This window comes from Drosophila ficusphila, unplaced genomic scaffold (genome assembly GCF_018152265.1).
Source record: "Drosophila ficusphila isolate 14025-0441.05 unplaced genomic scaffold, ASM1815226v1 contig_414, whole genome shotgun sequence".
Lineage (NCBI taxonomy): Eukaryota > Metazoa > Arthropoda > Insecta > Diptera > Drosophilidae > Drosophila > Drosophila ficusphila.
The window spans coordinates 19,325,465-19,339,224 of NW_025064328.1; positions in this window are offsets into that span (position 1 = coordinate 19,325,465).

A 13,760-nucleotide genomic window follows, 5' to 3' on the forward strand; every position below is an offset into this window, starting at 1 on the left:
TTTGTGTGTACCCGTTGTACACGGATGCAAGACACTAACATAAATAAGCAGGCAACTCAAGCACAGAGGCAAACTATGCTCCTCCTGCCAGCCAGGTTTTTCCATTCAATCAGAAGATGTGGCTCCGAACCTTGGCACACAGGAATCGCAGAGGATCTGGTTATTGGAGTGCGCTGCTCTCGACAGCGGAATGAGTCGGCCTAATGAGGTGCTTATTGACCAACGGGGGAACCTTGGCTAAAACAGGGGGCTCGAATCGGTTCCAAGAGGGCTCAAGGTGGATGGACCTCTCGAGTGCATTAATTATAGGCAGGCTGTCAGGCCAACCGATTCGCATGGCGAATGCCTGACGCAGCGACTTTTTCGCATACCTAGTGAAGTGTGCATAATGCCCGACAGCAGACCCAAAACTGTCAAACTTAACACTTTGCTATTAAAAAATGGGCGGTAATAAAATAAAACAAAAAGCGGGGGAGAGCCCAAAAAGGGGGGTGGAAACAGCGACTGCTGAACCAAAATTAATCAAGCGTGAAAAAGTGTTTGCAAAGAATTCTGCGCCGCCATTTATAATTTTTTCGTTGCCTCCATCTGGGCTTCCCATCCCCCCTTCCCCTTCTCGTCCCGCGCTCCCTTCCCCGATTTATTTTTTCACTTTTGCCATGAGCCATTTCCATTGGCATTTTCCGAGCTGTAAATGCTGTTGCCCGCTTGTTACTTACAATTAGGCGCACGAGTCAGCAGAAAGCACGCAAAGGAAAATAAAAAGGCAGAAAAGACACTAAATGAGGAAAGCAAATTGGAAAATTACAAGACCTGCGAAATGCATGGGGTCAGCGCTTATGGAAATTGAAGGAAATTGAAAGGATTTTAATGCACATTACGGAAAAGTTTTTAATTTCAGAAAAGGTCAGCAACAAGTAAGCTCTTAGCTCTGGTAAAGGAATTTTCCCCCTTTGGAGTGGAATAAAAGTTTACAGGAAGCCGTAGGTATTCGATTTTAACAATTGAATGATTTATTTATTCATGGATCTATTCGGCACTCGATTTCCATTTAAAGATTTAAAAAGTCATAGATCTGACCGTTTTTACCTGGCAGAAAGCAATAACAAGAAAAAGCCATTACAAAGCGTGCAAGTAAAAAAACATATTTGAAATATTATACACTTCCTACAGAAAAGAAGAAATGTATTTCTTTTTTCGAATGAAAGTAAGTTTTGTAAGAAGTTGCGGAGGAATAGCATTGGTACAAATCTTGTTAAAGTTTACCGAGACATTACAGGCAGCTAAAATGCCAAAAAAAACATGCTTAACAGCTTGTGAGTTTTCAGTGAATAAAGCGGAAAATTACAGAGATCTCGGCGAGCTCCTAAGTCCATAATCGCCGGCGTCGTCAACTTTTTGGACCATTTTGCCCCATCCCGCAACACGAACTACTTCCCGAACTGGGAAAAGTTGGGGCAGTTTAAAATCTTTTGCTATTCCATGCCGATAGCCTTTTATGTCCAATTATCAGCGACAGGCCGAAACGAGCAAATGAAATTGTCAGGCAGGAAAGGCAGGAAAAGCCCGGCTGGGCTGGCCGGGAACTGAGCTAGGGTTTTGTTTTTGGCAAAACAATAAACTGAAATTATGGCCAATGACAGCTGACATTTAAGCCAAACACAGAGGAGGCCCACAATGCCATCGGTTCGGAACGGGCTCGAAGGCATTCGAATGGAAAACTCGATCCCTTTTACAACTGTAAGTGGCACACAAAGGGAAAGGAAAGGGTGAGGGGAAATAGAATGGGGGGAGGGGGAGGGCAAGGGAAAACGGGTAGCTGGGCGACGGGATAAGGCCTCAATCAAGTTTCAATGAAGTTTCTTAAATGTAAGCCATAATTTGCAATGCCATTTTCGAGCAATTTGTGATGGAAGCCGGGGCTAATGCAGCATGACCACAAGGAAACTCTAAAAAGCCAAACGAGACGGGAAACTAATAATAAAAATGTTAAAATAAATCTTGCGTGCGCTCCGAGGGCAGAGTCTTCAGCTACCCAGCCAACCCACCCAGCCAGCCAGCCAGCCATTCCTCTCCGGCGAGGAGCGTAGATTTATGCATCCATTGTGCCGGGATATGAACAACCCTCTTATATTTTATGCGCATAATGGCCAACTACGACGCTACTCACACACACACACACACAAAGGACGGGGGGATGGTGGGTCTTAGATTGGTATTGCGCCTTGGGGGCGTGGCGTCCAGAGGTCGGAGCCTTCTTCTCAACTGCCCGAGGATGTTTTTGTTATTTTCGTGTTATTTACACGAAATTGCGCCTGAGGTCATGCAGCTGGCTGTCATTGAAGGTGTTAAAGTTCAAATCGTGTCGCTTCGGGGGAAAGCAGGGGGTGGGGGTGGGGGGTGGGGGTGAGGATGTGTCTGTGTGTGTGTGTTGGCCACGATTACAAAGCATAAAGGCATCAAGCGAACAGCAGCTCAGACTATGGCTTTTACTTTTTGACCTCCGCAGCAGTATATGCAAATATTGTTCGTTCTAAATTGGATTTGGAGGGGGCTATATGAAAGATATTATATCTGAGCATTCTAATAACAATGTTGCTCTATTGGAGTAAAAACATATAGGTTTTATAAAATAAACTTAATGTTTTAATTGTCTCTATAGCAAAAGCCTTTCAGAGGTGTTCTTACACACCCATGTTAAAGCCGCTTTTTCATTATTTGCACTAATCTCGCCAAAACCAATATTTTAATGGTCGAATTCAAATATTTTCCCTGCAAGCCCGTATGTTTGCCGACTCAGCCTCGGGAATAAATATTGTTCTGTGAAATGTATTCAATTGTGATGACAATAATTTAGTTGGAAACCAATCAATATCTAACTCTTTGCTTGTTTTTAGCAGGGATTTCAAATTTAAGGCGTTCTTTTCTAACTAGAAATGTTTGTAAAAACTACAACTGCGTTATTGTTGATTGGGAACAACATTTTCAATATTTTTTATTACTCCTAGTAGTTAGAACCTATTCTAACACTGTGCAGAAACACCGATTGAAAGGATTTCCACCCACATGGAGATGAGCTTCTCTTCGATTTCCCCGAACCCAGACCGAGTTGGAGGGGCTTAAAACTAGAGAAAGGGCAAAAAACACTAACGCAAACCAAATAAAATGAATTTACCATGACCGGGCTGAAAGCCCACACAAATCGGTTCGCTGCCCGAGGGAAAAATCGCAGGCGAAGAGAGATTTTTCCGGCTGGCACGGATTTAAGAGCAATTAACATGGCCGTACAGACGATAATTGAATATGAGTGCACATGAGTGCATTGCGAAATCCATAATTGGACACCGTGGGTAATATTTATATTTGCAAATTGTTAAACATCAACCGGCGTCGTGGGGTCGCTCCAATTAGCGCGAAATCAATTAAGAGCCAGGGGAGTTGTGTCCAACAAGTGGATCCTGCTCGAAGGTGCCCCGCCCACTGACCCCGCCCTCGCACCGCAAATCCTCTTTGGCCAAAACATATATCCTGCCTGTCTCCCGCAGTCTGCCAATATGTATTTACTTTCAATTTTGGGCACAACACTCATTTATTACCGGCGGAGAGCGGCGAGTTCTTCTTATCTGCTCGAGGGCCAGCTCCTCCGCAGTTTTCATTTGCATGGGTCTCTTGGCTTGCTCGGAGTTCGAGGGGGAAGCCCCAGCTCACCCAGCTCACCCATCCCACCCAGGAACCCAACATCCCAGGACCCTGGCTCCGTGTAAGCAGTGTAAACAAAAGAAGCAAAAACCAAACGATGGCAAACAAGCCGCCAAGCGCCTGCCAACCGAAATACATGTAGAGACAAAACAAAAACAAAAATAAAAACAAAAACAGAAAAGTGAAAACATGGGGAGCAGAGGATGGCGGCTCGCAGGGAACATAAAGCGAAAAATGTTCTTGTTAACAAATTGCAAAACATTTGCTTTTTGAAGACAAATTACTCGTGGTAAAACAAATTGCTTTGCGCTCCGGCCTCTTCATCTGCTCCGCCGACATTAAATTTCGAGTGGGTGTGGGCCGCATTTAAATTTGATGCATTGAGCAGGCGAGTAATGCACTCGAACCGCCGCCCAGCCGCCCTGCCACCTTGAGCCACGCCCCATTGCACTTTGTGGCGGAGGGGCAAAGGCTAATTGGCAGAAAGCGAACCCCCAATTTCACCTTCCCGCGCGGCGAAACGGAACGGAAACGGAAGCAGCCCGCTCGAGATTAAATGTAACTTTAAGCGCTCTAATGAAGACAATTAAAGGGGCTTAGGCGAGAGCTCCGGGGGACTTAGCAGTCATGGATACACGTCTCCTCGAGGCGGAGGGCGAACCACGCAGTAAAAGTCTTAGAGGCGCTAATGCCCTGCTCCTGGCCCTCCGCAAATGAAACCAAAAACCAAAATGCTGGACGGGCACCCACTGCGTATGAGGGAAGCATTGGCCGGGCAACCCACTCTCCGCTGACCAAAATATATTTGTTAATTTGTGCATGCACTCGATCATAATTTGGGTAATTATTTTTCCAGCTGGCACGCCACACAGCCGGCATCCGGAATTCGGAATTCGGAGTGCGGAGTGCATGGCTGCCGTTGCCAAGGGAACTGTGAGCGAACGAACCACAGTTTTTATTGCGACTTTCGGTGTGGCCTTAAATTGGTTACTGGTAACTGGTTACTGGCAACGAGATTGGAGGCTGCGGATGGTTCTCTGGCGGGGATTTAAGGTAGTTCACCTGACCGAGAACCGAACGGATGGATTCAACTGGAGGCAGCGCATAAATTTGCCACTAAGTGATGAATTGGGTGAAAGCGATGCGCGTTGTTGGCCTAAGCAAACACGGCCATCCAACTATCCATCAGGAAGTCGGGCCGACTTTAAAGGGATTCCTGAGCGATTAGTGGGGATTCCAGGCCCAGACCGAGTGCAAACAGGGGAGCTTAACCCTCTCAGATACGAGGCATTAATAAGTCAAGTCAAGCCCTCCCGTGCCGGGGAAAAGGGTGCGAAAAATACAGGAAGAATTATATGCTTCAGCGCATAACTTGGCCGAGAACCTCGACGAGAGCTGAACGCTAAGCACTGAGAAACGAGAACCGAGAAGTGGGCCTTGTGCCCTGCACAACCCAGAGTCCTGCGCTCCTCGAAGGCTGGCCAATTCGGTAAACAATGCGGACGCAAAATGCAAATGAGCATATTAGTAAGGCCAGCCGCAGAATTTGCATAATTTTCCCACAGTTTGCCCTGCTCGAGGACGAAAGTGTTGCCTTGCCGCCTCCTGTCAGCCGAAAAGGGAAAGCTGCTGGCTGCAGGCGTTCGAATTTGAATGATGTGCTCAGTTGATTTGTGAAGAAATGATCAGGATCAGGAGGGGGAGGGGGAGCAGGAGTATCGAGGATTCGCATTAGCCCGACCCGATTGACGCACTTTATATTCATGCCGCACTATCCGCAAATATAATTCCTTACACTCTTCGCTCGGGGGAACGGAAAAAGGACTAAACTTTGGATGCGATGGGGACAAGGACATCGATTTATGCCGAGCACGTGCAGCACTCTGCATCCCGCTTATTGGCATTTGTTGCACTCTATGAAATCCGCTTAACGTTTGCCACTGCCACCGTGCAACTGCAACTGTGGACGCAATCAAAGTTAAAATACATCACCATTAACGGACAACCACAGGAGTTTTGCAGCAGTCGGGATTGCGGATTCAATGGATTGTGCGGCTCCACTGAAATATCAATTATTGCCCGACCACTCAAAGAGTGCGGTGGTGCAGTGGTGCGGTGGTGCGGTGGGTTCTGGTTTCCCTCGGCGGATTTTTGCCCGATTCCGTTCGCTGGAGCATTAAAACGCTGCTTAATTGTGCTGCGTGCCTGTCGCAGATAAAAAAGGCAACAGTCACAGCATCCGACTGTCGGACAATCGCATTGACTGCCGCCAAATGGAAATATAAACATTAAAATTAATGACAGCCCACTACGACGGGCCGCCAGTTCACGGCTGTGTAATTGTGCGCTGAACTCTGCCGCACATCTCACTGAACTCGCCTCTCGGAACTCGCAACTCGCCAACTCGGAGCTCGGAGCACTCGCCGGAATCCAGTCTAAAACGATGGCATACTTAATGGGGCCGGACTCACTGGACCGATGAAATCACTATGACTCCTTGACATGAGATTTTATATACAGAGCGTTGAATTTAAATAACAATGAAAATGTCCGATTTGGCAAAGAGAAGCTTTCTGTATCCTTTTCGGTTGAAGGTTTAGTTGATACGTCCATTATTTTGTATTTCAAAGCCAAAGTTACCTAGAGTATACAATTTGTTGGGTAAAATAGCCAAACATGTTTCATTTAAGGTTAATATATATATTACTTAATCGGAGAGCCCAATCCCACCAATAAATCACACAGATGCTTTTAACATTTTGTGACTGGAAATAAGATAATATTTCGTTGCAAACATGTCGATAAATAATGACAAATGGAAGTCAATTTAAGAGTCTCCAAAACCTTACAGTCTCATTAGCTACTCCAGCTTGCCAGAGGATCAAGTTGGACTCCGTCTTGAATTTCATTCTCGTTACTCCCTTGTCTGTCCTTGATACAGTGTAAAGTTCCCTGGAATCCATTGTTCGCATACATAAAATCAATTTGTCATAATTACGTGTAGCTTCTTCGTTGCGAAAGAAGGAAGCGAGGAAGGAGAAGCAAGGCATTCATAAATATTCAATACACTTTACACTTTGTACTTAATCAGGACATTTAATAACTGACACGCGCAGTGTCCCCCGACTGACTGACTGGCTGAGGAGGAGGAATCAATGAATAAAGAACTGTATTGGAATAAAAAAATTGTGCCATAAATCAAATCGGAGTGAGTGTCTGGGTGTCTGGGTGCCTGGGTGCCTGAGTCCACTCACACCTACCATATGCACCCACTCGATTCGGCTGCCGCCACTTGACGGGCATTATTCAAAAAAGGACCTCCTGTCACGGCCGCCGAATGTCACGCGCACTCCTCGAGTGGCTCGCCAGTTGGCCAAGAAGGGGGCGCTTGGGGATGGATTGTCCTTTGTCTGGCTGCGCCTCCTGGCCTCCTGGACCTGGAGGCTTTGGGCCAGGTGGCGGTGCAACTTCGAGCGGGGTGTCGATGCCCCAGGGGCCAAGGGGCAACGCGGAGCACATTATCGGCCACGAGTCGCGTTACGTGAGCCGGCGAATCCTTTTCAGCCGGAGTCGCGGCAGCAGAAGTGAGCAAACCCGTTTGCAGCTAAGCAAATTTATAATGCTGTTTAAATCTATATATATAAAAGCAAGTTGTGTTAGTTCCACCACTTATAACTTAAGAACGGCTGAACAGATTTGGCTGAAAATTGGTAGGAAGGTAGCTTAGAGCCCGGAATAGGAGTTAGGGTACTTTTTATTCCGTTCGACATACCAAAAATCGCATATAAACTGAGTTATTACCTCATCAAACTGACAAGCACACACTACCATAGCATTTTAACTCAATTTTTTTAAAGTGAGTAGAAATTATTTGTGATTTTGGTGAATTGAAGTGAAGTGAAGTTTTTCGTGCTTTTTGTGAATTGAAGTGAAGGGAAGTTTAATTAATAATGCCGCGACCAAGACGATCGAATCTTTCCCGACAAAGCCGTAATGCAAGAAGACTACAAAATACTGCAAATGGAAGGTCTGAAGAAGAACAAAACATTGAACGTGAACAGAACCGCGTTAGAATTGGTCGACTTCGTGCTTCTCAATCAGCAGAGCAAAGAGAGGCAATCCGTAATACGGCTCGGTTGACAATGCAGAATCGTCGAGCTTACAACAGAGGTCAAGAAATAGATCATTTGCGACGCAGAAGAAATTTATCAAGTGCTGATTTGAATCGAGCAGCGTTTCAATACGATTGCATCACTGATTACAGCTTGCATCCTAGCGTTTGCATTGGGCAAATGGACGTTGTTTGCGAGTATTGCGGTGCACTGAAGTTTTCCGGAGAAACGCCTGGATTATGCTGCTTTAATGGTAAAGTTAAATTGCCATTGTTGACTCCGCCACCTGAGCCATTGTATTCGTTGCTTTGTGGTGAAACACAAGAATCACGCCACTTTCTTGCAAATACCCGAAAATACAATGGTTGTTTCCAAATGACGTCATTTGGGGCAGATATTATCGAAGAACGAGGATTTAATCCGACATTTAAGGTTTTTTTTTTGTTTGTATTACATAGAATATAGTTAAAGAATAACTTACTTTATCTTAGATACAAGGGCAGATTCACCATCGAATTGGATCATTACTACCTTTCGAAGATACACAAAAAAATTTTTACAAATATATTTCATGGGCAACATGGAAGAACAACTTGATCGACGTCTAGCGATCAATGAAGGGATGAAGCGAGCAATTCTTCAAGACATGCAGTGTCTGCTTCATGAACATCATGCGATGGTCAGGTTGTTTAAGAGTGCTTTAGAGCGCATGCCAAATGATGACTATAAAGTTGTCATAAAAGCAGATAAACGACCATCTGGAACACACGAAAGGACATTTAATGCTCCAACAATAGACGAAGTCGCCATCCTGATTGTTGGTGAACAATTTGGAAACCGCGATATTGTGCTTAAACGTCGCGATACTGGGCAACTGCAACAAATATCTGAAACTCATCGATCATATGACGCGTTGCAATACCCGCTAATGTTTTGGCAAGGAGAAGATGGATATTATTTTAATATTAAAATGATTAATCCATTGAATTTTTAAACTCTTTGGACGTGCCTGGCTTACCACCGCATAATTTACATCTAAAGGTTGGATCCGTAGTAATCATGCTTCGAAACATAAACCAACCAAAACTGTGCAACGGTACGCGTTTGGTGGTTAGAAAACTAATGAACAATGTAATTTACGCTACGATAATGATAGGAAAATTCAAAGGTGAGGAAGTTCTCATACCGAGAATACCGATGATACCAACCGATATGCCGTTTGAATTTAAAAGAATTCAATTTCCGATACGTCTTGCATTTGCCATGACCATCAACAAATCACAAGGCCAATCCTTAAAAGTTTGTGGTTTAAATCTAGAACATTCATGTTTTTCACATGGTCAATTATACGTGGCATGTTCACGGGTCGGAAAACCATCTGCGTTGTTTGTTTTTGCGCCTGATAATAAAACAAAAAATGTCGTGTATTACAAGGCACTTAAGTGAAGAGCAACCTATTTAGTAGGTTTTTAATTTTTTTTGTAATTTTTTCCTATAAAAAAAAAAATCTGCTTATTTATTGCCATTAACGCATACCGTTGCACAATTTTGGTTGGTTTATGTTTCGAAGTATGTTTACTACGGATCCAACCTTTAGATGTAAATTATGCAGTGGTAAGCCAGGCACGTCCAAAGAGTTTAAAAATTTAATTGGATAGTTGGTGGCTTCATCTTCATTTGTGACTCAGTCAATAGATTTGAATGAATGCATTGTTCCAATGATCTTATTTTGAATTATGTAGTTCAGGTCATCAACATCTTTATTCTTAGCCGCTAAAATGGCTCTCTCACTCAACCATTCCTTATTTTTGTAGTTAGAAATAATGTTTGCAAATACATTGTTGATAAGTTCCTTTTTTGATGAGACAAAATTACAAAAATTATTTCGAAATGATATTAATCCGCTCGATTCATCGACAGGTACTTGACCATTGCCGATAGTCAGCAATTGCTTCGAGAAATCTTCAGCAGATGTATCATTAAGCAATGAAACATGGAAGAACAACTTGATCGACGCCTATGTACCAAAATACAGAAATAAAAATTAAATATTAATGTAGGTTTTTGATTATTTTTGTAATTTTTTCCAAAAAAAGGCAGAACAAAGTTCGCCGGGTTTGCTAGTGCTTTATAAAAAGACATAAGTTAGGCGAGCGGAGTGTGCTTATGAAATATGCTCCTGCCAGCCCTGCGGGGTTGGACATTTTAAATGAGTTTTGGCCCCACGAAGCCCACAGTTGGCAGCAGCAAACACGAAAAAAATGGGGGCCGAAATGGGGAACGGGTTGCGAGCACTTTGCAGCGCCGTTCGTGAAAGTTTTTATGGTCTGTTGTTTAATTTATGGTTGAAATACATTTCAACAACAAAACGGCAAAGCTGCCGAAGGCAGGGCGCACCTGTTACTCGAATGGGGCAGCAACAACAAAAACAAAAACAGTAGAAACAACAACAATAACAAGAAGAACAAGAACAACAGCAACGCGGAGGCAATTAGTCGCGGCAGGAGCTTAATGTATTCATGGCTCTGCTGACGGCTGGATCTGGCCCGAAAATGGCTTTCGAGCCCCATCCAGTTGCCACCGAGTTATCGGCTGAAATATGAGCTTAGACGAGCCGACAAAAGCACATCCACCGCCCACATGTGTAATTAATTGGCTGCCATTTGTTAGCCGGAGTATCGAAAGTGAGTAAATTTGGCAAACTTATCTAAAGCGGGGCCAGCCAGCCATCCAGCCAGCGGATATCGAACTCGAGAGTGAGCCAGAGGGAATAAAATGTATTGGCAATGCAAATGTTTAAACATCATATCTCCCAGCTTCGAAGCTTAAACAATTTCAGAAATAATTCCCTATTCATGACCACACAACGAGCATAACGAGACGGTAAACTGCATAATTGAACAGGACTTTAAACATTTAACGAACTTTGTTCAGAGCACACAACACATCCTCGTATATATGTACATATATACGAACATGCGAGGTTTCACAAATAAATGTGGCTCAAGTCCGGCGACTCTCGCAGCTTTGCAGCTTTTGCGAAATGTCAAGTGAGGGGAAAGGCGGCGAGGACGCTCCCCATGTTCACATAAAGATGTCAACTGCACATGCAGCGAGCAATACAGCATAACAACAAAAGCTTGCTCTGCTCCGCTCACAAATAAAATTTAATAAACGCCAGACAGGCGATTTCCCCCATATTAAAACCCCTACGACAATCAGCAACAAAGTCTTGACTTTGAAGTTGCAAAAATTAATACGAAATTCAATAAAGTTTGTTTTCGGGAATTTCATATATGTCAGCGCCCGAGTTGGAAAACAGCAGACCATGTGGGCTTAGTAAATTCATAACGCGGGAATTCTTCGCTTTAAATTACATTTACTGTATAAATATAATAAACAAGGGCTTGAGCAAAAATGCACCCTTAAGTAGAGCCCCTTAAATATTTCCCAAAAACTACACTCGAGTGCACGTAAACCTTACTATCGAAAGTTTATTAAAGTTCGGGAGGTCGGGAGCGTGTAAGTTTTCCGGGGAAAGCGGTCCGCATTTTCCTCCTGTACTGTCGTGTAATGGACATCTCAAGTGGGTAAGTCGAGCACAGATAGAAATAGGGAGCGATAGGGAAAAGCGGCGAGAGTGCGTTCGAAATTTCATTTTCGCTCGTGGCGCGATTTATGTTATTATTGATTGCGCACAACCAAGCTCACACACACAATGGGTGCAATGCCTGTGTGTGCCAGGTTGTGTGTACTTCAGCTGAATTGATTCAAGCAATTTAATATTCATTTGTGCGTGTAAATCAGATTTGCACATGCAAATACCCGAAATCGGCAGAATAATTGATTGAGCGAGCACACACAGCACACACAGCACACACAGAGTCAAGGGGATTGGATCCCCCGTCCCCGTCCCCAAATGGGGCAAAAATAATTTGATAATTTTTATTTGGAAACGCGTTAACAGACTTACGCCGGAGCTGCGCACACAAATGCTGAATAGCTGAGTTCTCGACAAGAGGGACAAGGGAGCTCGTTGTGTTGTCACAAGTGCCGCAGGACACATAATTTAATTACTCGAGTCAGGAGTTCGCTTCGAATCCGAATTGGATTTCGGTCCTGCCGGCCATTGATTTATTAGATTCCACCGTGGTGTATTAATCCATTTCATGCATCTCGACTCGGAATAATCAGGCTCTAATTTGATTGTGATTTATGGTGCTGGTGCTCGCTGAGGTTGGTGCGAGCGAGAGGGGGGAATCGCCGAGAGGGAGAGGCAGCATAGCTCGTGGCTGGATTGCAATAAATTGCAATTACCAAGTTCACTTGGCCAACAGCGCAGAGCAGAGCAGAGCCCGGCTAACAGATTAACAGAGCGGCTGTGTTCAGTGCGCTCTGCGCTCTCTGTTGGCCAACTCTGATTTGGCCAACTGCTTTTGGCAGCTATTTATTGTCTTTGGCTAAACTATTTTCGGCCCGCCATCAATATGCATGAGGGGTGGGGTTGCCCCGAGACACGCATAACTGTAGTTATTATGTATATTACGTGTTATCATGGCAAATGTGGCTCATGGAGAATTATTATCGGAGGAATGACTCCTCACGAGGCTTCACATCCAGTTTCCTTCCCCTCAGTAAGAATCCCCACACTGCCGCATGAGTGTTTAGAGCGTTTGTCGGGAAGTTGACTGTAGATTTTGGCAATCACAACTGCCAGTAAACGTTGAAAGTTATTGCTCCGAATTCAGTCACTTGGAGAGAGCTTAAAATTTATTGTTTATTTACAATCTTAAGTATCGATTAAAATCTGAACTTGCCTATAAAATATATCTAATACATATAAAGAAATCAAATTATATTTCAACAATTTATATTATTAATGTGTAATCTACAACCTACAGAAGTTCTGTTCTGCGTTCCGTAACTAATATTTTATATTATATTTATTAATTTATTTTTTACCTTTTTGAGAATCACATTACATTAAGTAAAATGTTTAATAATATATGTATTGTACTTTAACTGGTTCCCTTTATATATATGTATTAGCTTTATTTGAAATGTTGCACACAGTAATAGTTCTGCTTGAATTCCGACTGACTGCCCTAAAATTGCGAACTAGACTGCTCCTGTGTAATATATACGAAATGCTTTTCGCCCATGTGTATGTGAGGCAATTTATGCGCCACAACTCCACTAATTTCTCATTGCCATATCCTGCGACTGACTGCTTCCCTCCCCCTTTTTCCGCCCCTTCCCCACCTCCTTTTCCGGTTCCTGGCTTGTAGCCTTTTCTGTTTCCGCTTTGTGTACACTGCGAACGGGAATCGCTGGCCGTATTTATTTGCCTGTATTAAATGTGTTTCGGCAGTGATACCCCCACCGCCCGCTGAGCAGATTGCCGGAATTGTCTGTGACTGGAGCGAGTGACAACAAGCGTTGTCCGGGACTCGCTAGGCCCGGCCCGCATTTGTGCGTTATCCGGACAAATCTGAAAAGTACGCTTAGTCCCCACTAGTGAGGTAAACTTTCGCCATTTCACGTGGCTGACGCTGATGACTTTTCCTTGTTTCTCTTTGTGTCATTATCTTTTGATTATTTCATTTCCTCGCTCGCCCAGGAGCCGCAGAAATAAAAACAATTTATGTTTTCCTTTGTGGCCGAGGAGCTCTCGAGTGTCTGGCCACTGTTTGGTTGTCCTGGCAAATTATGAAGAGCCGAAGACGGCGGCCGTAAGCCAGGTTAAGGCCAGTCGGACAACCACCAGACCAACAGGCTCTGGGCAACCTTTTCGTTTAGCCGGCAATCAACTTTGGCAACTCTTTCAATTTGTGCGGCACGCGTGTGTGTGGGCGTGCGTGCTCCCCTCATCAAAGTTCCCAGTTCTCGGCTCCCAGCTACCAGCTACCAGATTCCAGTTCCCACTTCGATGCCCTGAATGACTTCTTG